The sequence below is a fragment of the Saimiri boliviensis genome, chromosome X (genome assembly GCF_048565385.1).
Source record: "Saimiri boliviensis isolate mSaiBol1 chromosome X, mSaiBol1.pri, whole genome shotgun sequence".
Classification (NCBI taxonomy): Eukaryota; Metazoa; Chordata; class Mammalia; order Primates; family Cebidae; genus Saimiri; species Saimiri boliviensis.
Genome location: NC_133470.1, coordinates 59008069 through 59022744, shown reverse-complemented (window position 1 = coordinate 59022744; position 14676 = coordinate 59008069). Strand labels below are relative to the sequence as shown.

At 39.3% G+C, this 14676-nt stretch overlaps 1 protein-coding gene across 4 annotated transcripts in view; it reads right to left on the bottom strand.

Annotated features, from left to right (window-relative positions):
* EDA (ectodysplasin A) overlaps nucleotides 1-14676 on the bottom strand; it is a 426506-nt gene that overhangs the window by 73052 nt on the left and 338778 nt on the right. The window lies entirely within an intron of this gene.

The following is a 14676-nucleotide window of genomic DNA, read 5'->3' as shown; positions in this document are numbered from 1 at the left end:
ACTGGAAAAAAACACCTTAAACTTCACATGGAACCAAAAGAGAGCCCGCATAGCTAAGTCAATTCTAAGCAAAAAGAACAAAGCAGGAGGCATCACACTACTGGACTTCAAACTGTACTACAAGGCTACAGTAATCAAAACAGCATGGTACTAGTACCAAAACAGAGATATAGACCAATGGAACAGAACAGAGGCCTCAGAGGAAATACAACATACCCACAACCATCTGATCTTTGAAAAACCTGACAAAAACAAGCAATGGGGAAAGGATTCCCTGTTTAATAAATGGTGTTGGGAAAACTGGCTAGCCATGTGCAGAAAGCAGAAACAGGACCCCTTCCTGACACCTTACACCAAAATTAACTCCAGATGGATTAAAGACTTAAACATCAGACCTAACACCATAAAAACCCTAGAAGAAAATGTAGGCAAAACCATTCAGGACATAGGCGTAGGCAAGGACTTCATGACCAAAATGCCAAAAGCAATGGCAACAAAAGCCAAAATAGACAAATGGGACCTAATCAAACTCCACAGCTTCTGCACGACAAAAGAAACAGTCAGTAGAGTGAATCGGCAACCAACAGAATGGGAAAAAATTTTTGCAGTCTACCCATCTGACAAGGGGCTGATATCCAGAATTTACAAAGAACAAAAACAGATCTACAAGAAAAAAACAAACAAGGCCTTTCAAAATTGGGCGAAGGATATGAACAGACATTTTACAAAAGAAGACATACAGGAGGCCAACAAACATATGAAAAAATGCTCATCATCATTGGTTATTAGAGAAATGCAAATCAAAACCACATTGAGATGGCATCTCACACCAGTTAGAATGGCGATCATTAAAAAATCTGGAAACAACAGATGCTGGAGAGGATGTGGAGAAATAGGAACACTTTTACACTGTTGGTGGGAATGTAAATTAATTCAACCATTGTGGAAGACAGTGTGGCGATTCCTCAATGACCTAAAAATAGAAATCCCATTTGACCCAGCAATCCCATTACTGGGTATATATCCAAAGGATTATAAATCATTCTACTATAAGGACACGTGCACACGAATGTTCATTGCAGCACCGTTTACAATAGCAAAGACCTGGAACCAACCCAAATGCCCAACGATGATAGACTGGTTAGGGAAAATGTGGTACATATACACCATGGAATATTACACAGCCATCAAAAACGATGAGTTCACTTCCTTTGTAGCGACATGGATGAACCTGGAAACCATCATTCTCAGCAAACTGACACAAGAGCAGAAAATCAAACACCGCATATTCTCACTCATAGGCGGCTGTTGAATAATGAGAACACATGGACACATGGAGGGGAGCACTACACACTGGGCTCCGTTGGGGGGAAATGGGGGAGGGGCGGGTTGGTGGGGAGGTGGGAAGAGATAGCATGGGGAGAAATGACAGATACAGGTGAGGGGACGGAAGGCAGCAAACCACACTGCCAAGTGTGGACCTATGCAACAATCTTGCATGTTCATGACATGTACCCCAAAACCTAAAATGCAATAAAATTAAAAAAAAAAAAAAAGAAATGGGTTGTCTACCTTCCTTCATTAAAGTCCCATTCACCCAAAACATAATTGTCCCCTAATTCATCATATATACATACCTAGTATGTGCCGGTCATTGTGCACTTCTCCTCAAAGATATATTTAATGTATTTGATTGACCATTCTGTGGTTCCCTCCTCTATGCTCCCATTGCAATCTTACCATACTTCCATATAAATACTTATCTATCACCTGTTTGAATTAGTTATAAGATTTTCTCTTTTGTGAAGGCCGTGGGCTTCCAGAGCTTAAAAAACCCATATTTTATGCATCTTTGTGTCCCTGGGTGTAATATAACACAGTGTCTTCCCCATAATAGATGCTTAATAAATCTCTAGCTATTACTCTATTCTCCTCCTCTCTTTTGTTATATTTGCTATTTTCTAATTCCTCATCTGGTTTCATCATGAACCCTTCTGTCCCAACTACTGTACTAAAACTGCTCTCACCAACATTGCCAACATCTTTCTTACTGAATTCAATGGATGGATAAGGCATCCTCTTTCTACTGGGCTTGTTGAATTGGTAAGAGGTAGGCCTAGAGCTTCTAGTAGCTATTTCTGACACATAGCAAGAAGCTACATAAAGAATGAGGCCAATACAAAGGAAAGCAGAGCTGAGAAAGTCCTGATGATATCATTTAAGCCCCAAGGTTAAGCCATGTTTTAAGCCAGCTTCATCAAGGACTTTGCAGTTAAATGAGCCAATAAATCCTCCCCTCCTTCTTTTTTGAAATCTTAAGCCAATTTAGGCCAGCTATCTGTCACTTTTAACTGAGACAGTCCTAATGTAGCTAATTATCTCCATATCTATATTTTCAGCCCAGCTATCTCTCCTGAGCTTCAGATGCATATCTCGGACTGCTTACAGGTTTCTCCCTCTTGAATTTCCCACCGGTATCTGAAACTCAACCTGTCCAAAACCACACATCTTCTTCCCTGATCATTATCTCAGTGAATAGTATAGTACCTTGCCAGAAACCTGGGTGGTTTCCTTGACTCTTCTTTTTCGCCCTTCAATCAAATCACCAAGTCCTGATTTTTCTATCTATGAACTCAATCTATCTACTTCTGTCATTATTGCTGCTGCTCTAATTCAGCCACCATCATTCCTTTTGTGTATCATTACAGCAATCTCCTGCCATCTTCGTCTTCATCATGCCCTCTCCAGTCCATTTTTTTCTCTGCACTTTAACCACTTTTAAATTATATTCTTATAAATTATTTTATACATGTTACTGTAACAAATCAAACTACCTAAAGAACTACATAAAGAACCACTTAATAGTTATTCCCCTCCCATCCAACTTTCTTCCACCTAAGGTAATTGATATTCACTGTTTGATGCTTCCCCTTCTCACATCTGTTCCTATGTTTATATATATACACACACCCACCCACCCATATATTTATAAAATATTTTTATATTTTTATATATAAAATAAAAAAATACATATTACAATCTTTATGAAAATGGGATCATATTATCCATATTACTCTGAAACTTGCATTTTAAAAAATGTATTATACTTTAAGTTCTGGGGTGCATGTGCAGATCGTGCAGTTTTGTTACATAGGCATACCCATGTCATGGTGGTGGTTTGCTGCATCCATCACCCCATCATCTACATTAGGTGTTTCTCCTAACGCTATCCTTCCCCAATCTCCCCATCCACTGCTATTCCTCCCCTAGATCCCCACCCCACAGGCCCTGGTGTGTGATGTTCCCCTCTCTGTGTCCATGTGTTCTCATTGTTCAACACCCACTTATGAGTGAGAACATGTGGTGTTTGGTTTTCTGTTCTTGTGTCAGTTTGCTGACAATGATGGTTTCATCCATGTTCCTGCAAAGGACAAGAACTCATCCTTTTTCATGGCTACATAATATTCCATGGTGTATATGTGCCACATTTTCTTTATCCAGTCTATCATTGATGGGCATTTGGGTTGATTCCAAGTCTTTGCTATTGCGAACAGTGCTGCAATAAACATATGTGTGCATGTGTCGTTATAATAGAATGATTTACAATCCTTTGGGTATATACCCAGTAATGGAATTGCTGGGTCAAATAGTATTTCTAGTTCTAGGTCCTTGAGGAATTACCACACTGTCTTCCAGAATGGTTGAACTAATTTACACTCCTATCAACAGTGTAAAAGCATTCCTTTTTCTCCACATCCTCTCCAGCATCTGTTGTCTCCTGATTTTTTAATGATCGCCATTCTAACTGGTGTGAGGTGTTATTTCAATGTAGTTTTGGTTTGCATTTCTCTAATGACAGTGATGATGAGCTTTTTTTCATATGTTTGTTAGCTGCATCAATGTCTTCTTTTGAAAAGTGTCTGTTGGTATCCTTTGCCCACTTTTTGATGGGGTTGTTTGTTTTTTTCTTGTAAATTTGTTTATGTTCTCTGTAGATTCTGGATATTAGCCCTTTATCAGATGGGTAGATTGCAAAATTTTTTTCCCATTCTGTTGGTTGCCAGTTCACTCTATTGATAGTTTGTTTTGCTGTGCAGAAGCTCTTAAGTTTAATTAGATCCCATTTGTCTAATTTGGCTTTTGTTGCCATAGATTTTGGTGTTTTAGTCATGAAGTCCTTGCCAATGCCTATGTCCTGAATAGTACTGCCTAGGTTTTCTTCTAGAGTTTTTATGGTGTTAGGTCTCATGTTTAAATCTTTAATCCAACTAGAGTTAATTTTTGTGTGAGGTGTAAGGAAGGGATCCAGTTTCAGCTTTCTACATGTGGCTAGCCAGTTTTCCCACCACCATTTATTAAACAGGGAATCCTTTCCCCATTGCTTATTTTTGTCAGGTTTGTCAAAGATCAGATGCTTGTAGTTGTGTGGTGTTCTTTCTGAGGCCTCTGTTCTGTTCCATTGATCTGTATCCCTATTTTGGTACCAGTACCATGGTGTTTTTATTACAGTAGCCTTGAAATATAGTTTGAAGTCAGGTAGCGTGATGCCTCCAGCTTTGAAATTTGCATTTTTAAACCTAGCAATAGAACATGGCTACTTCAGATCCCTATATAGAAATTTAACTCATTCCTTTTAATAGAAATAATATTACTATTATTATTAGAAATATTGCTATTTAATAATATTTATTTAACCATTTTCTTATTCATAGATGTTAGAGTTATCCTTTTGCCAATAAAACAGTGATATAATTAATACCCTTTTATGTATTACCTATATACTAGAATTCTCATTTTTGTAGGATAGATTTCCAATACAGTGAATGCTGGATCAAAGATATCCTAATGTTTAATTTTACTGGAGAGATTAAGATCCAAAATGGTTATAACAATTTACATTTCTTCTAGCAATATATGAGCTTTTCCATCTCCTAACTATAATAGGATGTTAATGTATTATAAAATCGTTGCTAACGTATTTAGGTAATGAGTAGAAAATGGCATATTATACCCATTTTATTTATTTTTGTTTTTTAGTTTTTATTTTTTTGAGACACGGTCTTGCACTGTCAGTCAGATTGGGGTGCAGAGGCTTGATCATAGCTCACTGAAACCTGGAAATCTGGGGCTCAAGCAATCCTCCCACCTTAGACTTCCATGTAGCTAGGACTACAGGTGCATGCCACCACACTTTGCTAATTAAAAAAAAAAATTCTGTAGAGATGCAGTCTCACTATGTTGTCCAGACTGGTTTCAAACTCCTGGCTTCAAGCCATCCTCTGATCTTGGCCTCCCAAAGTACTGGGATTATAGGTATAAGCCATAGTGCCAGATTATTTTTAAAATTAAATTTTATCTGTTTATTTTAAATTGGTAGAACATGCACATGTTCAACTAGTCAATTCCCTCCTCAGCTCAGCACCAAATACTCAGTTTTCTTTCTCAGAGCAACCATGATGACCAGTAACAGATTTATCATAATTTATTTAATGAATTCCCAAATAATGGAAATGTATTTCCAATTCTCTGCTATTACAAATAGTATAGTAAAGAATATCTTCATTGATAAATGACTCCAGTTTGTGTGAGTATATCTAGAAATAGAGTGGAATTGCTGGATTAGAGTATGTGCATTTAGCATTTGAAGATTATTTGCCATATAATCTGTTTTTGACATTGATCCTGTACTTCCCCATTGCCTTTAGGATAGTTTCTAAATTCCATAAAATGAATTCCAAAGTCCTGCATGATTTGATCCCTTTGGCCAGCTCATTTATTATCATTTTCCCTTTATATCTCTATGCTACAACTATACAAACTTCTTTCAGTTCCTTAAATGAGCCACACTCCCTCTTTACTCTAAGCCTTCCAACATGTATGTTTTCTCTGCCTGGTGCACACTTCTCTCAAATCTTCATTTGGCTAACTCTAACATCCATTAGTTTGCAGCTCAGATGTTACACTTACTAGGAGACATTCCCTGTCCTCTCAAGTCTAGATCAGGTGCCAATGTGTCCTGAAGCACCCCATGCTTACCCTATTACATGACTCACTACGCTGTACTGAAATCATCCACTGTGAGTTTGATTAGGATAGGGTCTTATCTTTTTCACTACTGTGCCCCTAGTGTCTGGAAGGGTGATCAACAAACATTGATTTAATAACAAATTTGGTACTTAATAAACATTTACTGAATGAGTGAGTTTTTTTTTTTTTTAAGGAAGCTGTAGTAGTTCCTTATCTTTGAGACTGAAGAGGTACCCTACAGGTCAAGGAGTAGAATCTAGAGCAGGCGTCCCCAAACTTTTTACACAGGGGGCCAGTTCACTGTCCCTCAGACCGTTGGAGGGCCGCCACATACTGTGCTCCTCTCACTGACCACCAATGAAAGAGGTGCCCCTTCCTGAAGTGCGGCGGGGGGCCGGATAAATGGCCTCACTCAGGGGGCCGCATGCGGCCCACGGGCCGTAGTTCGGGGACGCCTGAATTCTAGAGAAAGGCAGGGTTGTGTAAGTAATACACTACAGAGCCAACAGGTGCCTTCTGACCACACATCTGTATCTGTCTGTCATATTTCGAGGAGCCATACAGAAGAGAGCTAGCAGTTCACCACTCAGCCAACAGATTAACCTTCTTAGCCTTCACTTCATGAAAGCATTTACATACTCTTAATCCTTATTGAGCCTTCTCAGGGATGCTAATGAAAAGGCTCATTGACCATCCAAATTGAAACTCTGCATATTTAATCATCTAGACATCATCTGATTGGCTAAAACTAGCCTAGCTATTATCATTATATTATAGAAGTCAGGAATAGTTAGTAACAAGTTATATCAGAGTTGGAAGAAAACAATTCAACCATCTATTCTAGTAGTTCAACATTTTGTTCTTACCCTAATACGTCTGAAGGATATGATACACTCTCATCAGTAATAGTACCTTCCTCAGTATAGCTTTCTTAATGGGGTGTAGAGTGGTCAGAATTCCCAGAAATATGCATGCTTTGAAAATAATCCTTACATTCTTTTGAGTCTCTTACACTTCAATTGAGAATCACTGATTCTAGTTTAACCCTTTAGAAGAAACTAAGATCAGAGAAGTGAAGTAATACTTTCCCAAGGTCATCCTGCTACTATAACTACTAATGGCAGAGCTGGAATTAGAAACTAGATCTCCTGGCTTAGAGTTCACAAATTTCCCTAATATTGAGGAAAAAAAATAACTAAAAGGAATTTTCGAGAGAGTAGACAGGAAGGACATTTAGAGAATGTCAGGTCAGGTAGGTCTGTCACCTCCTTTAGGCAAGTGAGCTATTCCTCAAAGATGTCTTACTTTTATAAGCATTATTGCAGTGAGGTAGGGGGTGGGGAGGGCATGTTCACATTATACCTTTCCTGATTCTGCATTGTTTATATTTTTTGTGATGTATGTATTATTTTTGTAATTTAAAAAACGCTACAAACATTTTAATTATCTTAATGTTTAACCTCTATACCCAGTTAAATTTAGGCCTTACATACTAAGTACAGGAGTTTGGTAGCTATACCAACTACAAAACCTGGTACAATGTCTTACAAGTAGTTGGTATTCTAAAAATGCTTGTTAACCAAGTGTTAGTGGTGATGGCCTGTTGAGATCATTTACTGCAGGGCTAGTTCCATCAATGAAAATACAGTTTTAAAGGATATTTTGGAGTATGAGCAAGCTAAGATGTTTTAGCTTACTTAATGTCTTATTTGATATAAAGCCACTCTCCAGAGTGTTCTGCTGTGGGCACTTAAGCTATTGGTATCCACTACCAGCAGGCAACCTTGGGGATTCTACAGCTGAAATCAACAATCCTCTTCAAGTTCACACACATGGTAAGCCTTCAAAAGCTTTAATTTTGTCTTGTGAACAAGGCCCTGAAACTCTATCAGCTCGCAAAGTGATTTTACTCTCTCATTTAAAATCCACAGTGATGGCTCACAGAAAGCAATAAATGCAAGAGCAATACTAAAATGAGGGCAATTCTTAATTCTAAGACTTTGTACAGGCAAAAAGTCTGTTTTCTTTGACATCATAGCCTCTCATGTTCATCTGTATCAATTTAATAGTAGCTATGCCCCATTCCATTATTATTTTTAAAAAATGAAGTACAAAGGATATATTTCAATCTTGTTTTCCCTCTGCTCTTTGATAATAGTAGAAAAGAATGCTAAGTTTTTTGATATGTCCAAAAGTAAACTACAAAGAAGAATATTTCTAAGAGGTACTAACAAAAAGGGATACATATATACAGCCAGCCAGCCAGAGTGAGATAATGCCACAGAGCAATGTGCAGATGTGATCATTTGCTGTGATGAGGTAGGCCATAGTGTGAGGCTTGGAATCGTCTTCCTATGGGCTTGGATAGCAAGAGTGAGAATGAAAATGGGCAATTTGGCTGAAAGAGAGCATTTTTGAAGAAATTATAATTGCTGTCCATAAATTAGGGAATGTGAGTGCCCCAAATGCCTGGCAGACCATACTAGTATGTTCATTTTCCAGAAAGAGCACAGTAATAGCAATTAATAATTTTTGAAGTATTTTTGCAGGCCAGGTACGGTGGCTCATGGCTGTAATCCCAGCACTTTGGGAGGCTGAGGCGTGCAGATCACTTGAGGTCAGGAGTCTGAGATCAGCCTGGCCAACAAGGTGAAATCCTGTCTCTACTAAAATATAAAAATTAGCCGGGTGTGGTGGTGGGTGCCTGTAATCCCAGCTACTTGGGAGTCTGAGGCAGGAGAACTGCTTGAACCCAGGAGGTGGAGATTGCAGTGAGCTGAGTTCACATCACTGCACTCCAGCTTGGGTGACAGAGTGAGACTCACTCTCAAAAATGCAATAAAATAACATGAGGTACTTTTGCAAACATTAACACTTTTGATAAACACAGCAACTCTATGAGGTTAGCAGGGCTAATTATCCCTATTTTAGAGACAAGAAAACTGAAGCTTAAAGGTATGTGACTTCTCCAAGATCACATGGCTGATAAGGTGGCAGTGACATTGAGATTGGAATCAAGAAATTGCAACTCAGTCCAGTACCTTTTCTATTACACCATGCTGCACTTTTATTCTCTTACCAGGACAGAAACATGGAAGGCAGGTGGGTGTGGAGAGATATTAAAATTTTTATTAACTCCTGAAAATGCTCCAATAGGAAGAGAACAGATGTTTTTTACAACAATATTTGTGAAATGTGGAAACTACCTCCTTGGGAATTCTGGATTCATTTTACCTGATTCTGAGACTTCATGACCTCCCGAATACATTCTACATTTCATTCTAACTAGAAAATAAAGTTCTGTGGATTTCTGGAGGGCTGTGCAAGAGATGATCAAAAAGCCACCTGGAGCTATTATTACTTCAGAAACACATAGGAAAGACTCAGCAGGAAATCCTGGCACAGATTTCTGGAACTGTTGTGACTCAACACCCACAATGAAGGTGTCATACTTTCTTTGCAGAACAACAACAACCAAAGGCCTGAAATAATTAGTACGAATAAACTTAAATGATCTGAAATACTTCTGGCCAACTCAAGACAGTGAATTCAGGGAAAAGATGTAGTAAAGAAAATGAAATTCACTTCTTTTCTAAGAGTTGAAACTAACCCGGTGTTTGCAACTCCTGCTTAGCTAGTCAGTGCCATCATTTATAAAGTAATTCGAATGAGAAACTGAGAAGAACCTAGTCATTTTTGAAAGGTGAGTCAAAAAGATTGAATATGTGCTGGATATTGTCACTGACTTTCTTTTTAAAAGGCAAGATAGGCTGGGCGTGGTGGCTGACACTTGTAGCCCCAGCACTTTGGAAGGCCAAGGTGGGTGGATCACGAGGTCAAGAGATTGAGATCATCCTGGCCAACACGGTGAAACTCCGTATCTACTAAAAATACAAAAATTAGCTGGGCATAGTGGCATGCGCCTGTAGTCCCAGCTACTCTGGAGGCTGAGGCAGAATAATTGCTTGAACCGGGGAGGCAGAGGTTGCAAGTGAGCCGAGATGGTGCCACTGTACTCCAATTTGGGCAACAGAGAGAGATTCTGTCTCAAAAAAAAAAAAAAAGTCAAGATAGACTATGCATGTGCTATGCCTCTAATAGACTAATTTAATAGTCTGATGAAAAGAGGAAAATAGGCAGGCTTCTGCAGTCTGATTTATCCTTGGTGAACCTATGCAGGTTCCTAAGGATCACCATATCTCTTCCTTTTCCAAGAGTTAATGAACAATTGTTAAATTTTTTTTTCTCCCACAGGGATTTGTGGAGATCATTAAGCTTAATATCCTAGAAAGAAAGTCTAGGCCAGGTGTGGTGCAGTGGCTCGTGCCTCTAATGAGGTCAGAAGTTTGAGACCAGCCTGGCCAACATAGTGAAACCCCGTCTTTACTAAAAATACAAAAATTTGCTTGGTGTGCACCTGTAAAAAACATTTGTTAAATGATGAATGACCAAACAAATGAAGTGGGGTCTAGACTTTTTGTTGTTGTTGACAGAGTCTCACTCTGTTGCCTAGGCTGAAGTGCAGTGGCACGATCTTGGCTTGCTGCAACCTCTGCCTCTTGGGCTCAAGCGATTCTCCCACATCAACCTCCTGAGTAGCTGGGACTACAGGTGTGTGCCACCATGTCCTGCTAATTTTTTTTTTTTTTTTTTTTTTTTTTTTGTATTCTTGGTAGAGATGGGATTTCACCATGTTGCCCAGGCTGGTCACAAACTTCTGTCATGTTCTTAGCTCTTCAAGGTAAATGACTTGTTCTTTGACACTTGTGAGGCAAACCTGAGTTTAGATAGCTAAATTTTTATTATATCAATTAATTTGTGAATTTAGAATCAACATCTGATAAGATTTTTAAGAAAATCTCTTGGCACAGATTTTTTTTGGCATTAACTTACCCCACTATGATTTACCTATCCCATCCTACCTCTTATTCTGTTCAGAGCAGTTTACGGACTGACTCACTTCTTCAATAAGAAGTCCTTTATTTGTACAAAAGAGAGTCATCTCATTGTCATGATACACAGTGATGTATAGCATAGACTTATATATCCACTTGGCCTCTAATAGGTATCTCAAATTTAACAAGCCTAACTAAACCCTTTCCCCATATTCCTCTACACTACTTCTCCTCCATTTTTCCCCATCTCAGAAACGGCAATTCTACTTGTTTAGTTCCTTAAGTACAAAACCCTGGGGTCATTGATGCCTCTTCTCTGTCTGTCATGCCCCTTATCCAATCAATCTGAAAATCCTTCAGCCATTCCTTCAAAATCTCTCTAGAATCTGACCACTTCTCCCCACCCACACTACTTCCATCCTGGTCTAAGCCACCATCATCTCTTGCCTGGATTATTGTAATACTCTCCTAAAGATTCGTCCTGCTTGTATCTTTTCTTCCTGCACCTATTTCCAGTACAGCAGCCAGAGGAATGCTGTTAAAACATATATCAGATCCAATCATTCCTCTGCTCTAAATCCTCCAATGGTCCCCCATCTCATGCAGAATAAAACCCAGAGTCCTTACCTTGGCCAAGAAGGCTCTAGATTGGATTTTGTTTTCTGACCTCATCTCCTTCCCTCTTCCTCTTCTTACTCTGCTCCCAGCCACACTGATCTTTCTGGAACATACCAAACATTCTTCTGCTTCAGAGCCTTTGAATTTTCTGTTTCTTTTTTCCCTAGACATTCTCATAGCTCATACTTCATTTCATTAAGGTCTCTTCCCAAATGTTCCCTTATCAGAGATATCTTCTTTGATCACCTTACAGCATACCCCACCACTCTGTCTCCCTGTTGCTCTGCTATATTTTTATTCAAATCACTTATCAAATTTAACCAACTTTATTTATTGTCAGTATCTTTATGCTGGAAGTAAATCACTTTGAGGGCAACAGGAAATATTTATTGAGGGTCTACTAGGTGCCAAGTCCGTTTCTAGGCAGTGGGGATATAAAAGAAAAAAAAAAGCAAATATCTTTATTGAATTTTTATTCAAGTATTATATAAAGTGCTGTATTTACTTAGTAAATATTTGATGAGTGTATTGAATAAATTTAGTATATGCTCAGCAGAGTAACAAGAATGGTTCAACAGAAAAGGAGATTTGGATTGACTTATCACTCTGTAACTCATTGGAGCACCGAAATGGTTCTATAGACCACTGGGTGAAAAGTTGGAAATCTAATAAAATTTGAGAGGACCCCCAGGTGTTCTATACTTGTAACTCTAAGGGGCTCTTGAATTCCTCCAAGCTATACTGATTAAAGAAAAATGCATGGATTGCATGAAAAACTTGGCATTGGCACCAGAAGACTACAGTCTAGTGACTGACTAGAGTATCAGATCAGGAGGGAAGTAGACAAGAAGTGCTAAAAATTAGTAAGAGAGGATTTGACCTTGACCAGAGAGAAAACTGTTTTGTATCAGGACAGAATGAACGGTGTAAGGAAGATCAGTATCAGAGATGTTGGTAGCCAGATTTGGATAAAGTAGTTTTGGGGAAGGGAAGAAATTATCTTATTAAGAGAAAACTCGGGAGGTTAGATGAAGAGGTAAACCTTAGAAGTCATTAGACTTTCCACTTGGAGAGGGAGAGAAGACCATGTCCAGTATTGAAGGTGATATTGCTTTTACCTCTTGTCTCCTCTCTTCCTTAGCAACCAGGGATTATGAAAAGTTTGATGGTAGTGGGAGTAGCCTCAGGGGAAAAGCCAAAGGTGGAGAGACTTACATGCATCAGAGGGTGAGATGATTAGGAGAGGAAAGTGACCATGCTTCTCAGCTTCCTGCTTCCACATAGCCAGAAGACTTCCAGGAAACTGGCTACAAGTAGTAGGTGAATAATACTTCATGGACTGCATTTCTTAGGCTCAAATTGGTCATCAGTTGTAGAGAATGGCCCCACCGGTCCAGTTCTCGATTCAAAGGCTCAATGCTGCTGCCACCTCCACTGACTAGAAAACCCTATCTTGTTGCTCTGCCTCTTTTTTTTTTTTTTTTTTTAATATTATTATTGGTTCCTTGTTCTGAGCTCTTTCTCAGGTTTCAATCAGTTCTACTTCTTCTTACTCCTACTGACAAGGTCCTGGCTCCATCTCTTTAATAGCTCCCACCTTCTAAAACTGCTTCCATCATTGGCCCTTACTCCTATCAACCAATGTCAGTTTAAAAACATCATTTTCATTTTTTTTTTTTTTTTGAGATGGAGTTTTGCTCTTGCTGCCTAGACTGGAGTGCAATGGTGTGATCTTGGCTCACTGGAACCTCTGCCTCCAGGTTCAAGCAATTCTCCTGCCTCAGCCTCCCAAGTAGCTGGGATTATAGGCATGTGCCACCACACCCAGCTAATTTTGTGTTTTTAGTAGAAATGGGGTTTCTCCATGTTGGTCAGGCTGGTCTCAAACTTCTGACCTCAGATGATCCACCTTTCTCGGCCTCCCAAAGTGCTGGGATTACAGGTGTGAGCCACCATGCCAGGCCTCATTTTCATCTTAATAAAGTCATGTTGCTTTGTAACTCTCCAGACGCATATTATTGGCATATGTAGCTAGACACATGCTGTCTTTGAATCCAGATGCCTTTGTAGCTGCCCAGAGATATGTATTTTACAAACTCCTGTGCCCAAAGGGGTAGCATTATGTCAGTTGACAGAGTGATGCTGAAATATCAGAGCAATTCAAAGACCCTGCCCAGAAGCTAGCTTAACATTTTGTCATGCCCCACAGAATGCATTGCTAGTTAACTCAAAGCTATTACACTCAGAACAGGAATGGTTTCCATTGATACATCATTGCCTAGCGGAATGGGGAAGTCATCATCAACTTACATAACAAATACCAATAATGTTCCAGAGACTAGGCTAGATTCTAGGGTTCTACAAAGAGAAATGCATCTCTGCCTTCAAGAAACCTTGGATTGACTTATCACTCTGTAACTAGTGATAGTTACTAGAGTCACTAGTGATAGTTCTAGAATCACTCTAGAACTATAAACTAGTTCTAGAAGCTCTAGTTCAGATTTGGGCATGGTAGTGGATACAAGCATTGATAAAGTTATAATTGGAATTAACACATCATGTAAGTGCTAGCAGGGTATAACACTGTCAATTCCAAGAATAAGACCAAATCCTCTTGGTGACCTTAATAGATGTGGGACATCTCCGGGAGAGATGACGTCCTTACAGAGGGTGATCTTGAGAGATACAAATGCCACCATGGCTCTCAGACATACTGAGAAAGGACTGATGGTATCTGGAGTTGGAGGAGGGAGGATCCTTGTATAGTTAGTTCTATGTTAAAGGATTGATTGGTAGGTTAGGCTGCAGAAATAGTCTATGACCTTGGGTCTGTGCACAATATATAAGATGATGAGGCACTATTGAGAAGGTAGTTTTTTTATTTTTTTATTTTTTTGAGACGGAGTCTTGCTCTGTCACCCAGGCTGGAGTGCCATGGTACAATCTCAGCTCACTGCAACCTCCACCTCCTGGGTTCAAGTGATTTTCCTGCCTCAGCCTCCCAAACAGCTGGGACTACAGGTGCCTGCCACCCTGCCTGGCTAATTATTTTTGTATTTTTAGTAGAGACAGGGTTTCACCATATTCGCCAAGCTGGTTTTGAACTCCTGACCTCAAGTGATCTGCCTGCCTCAGC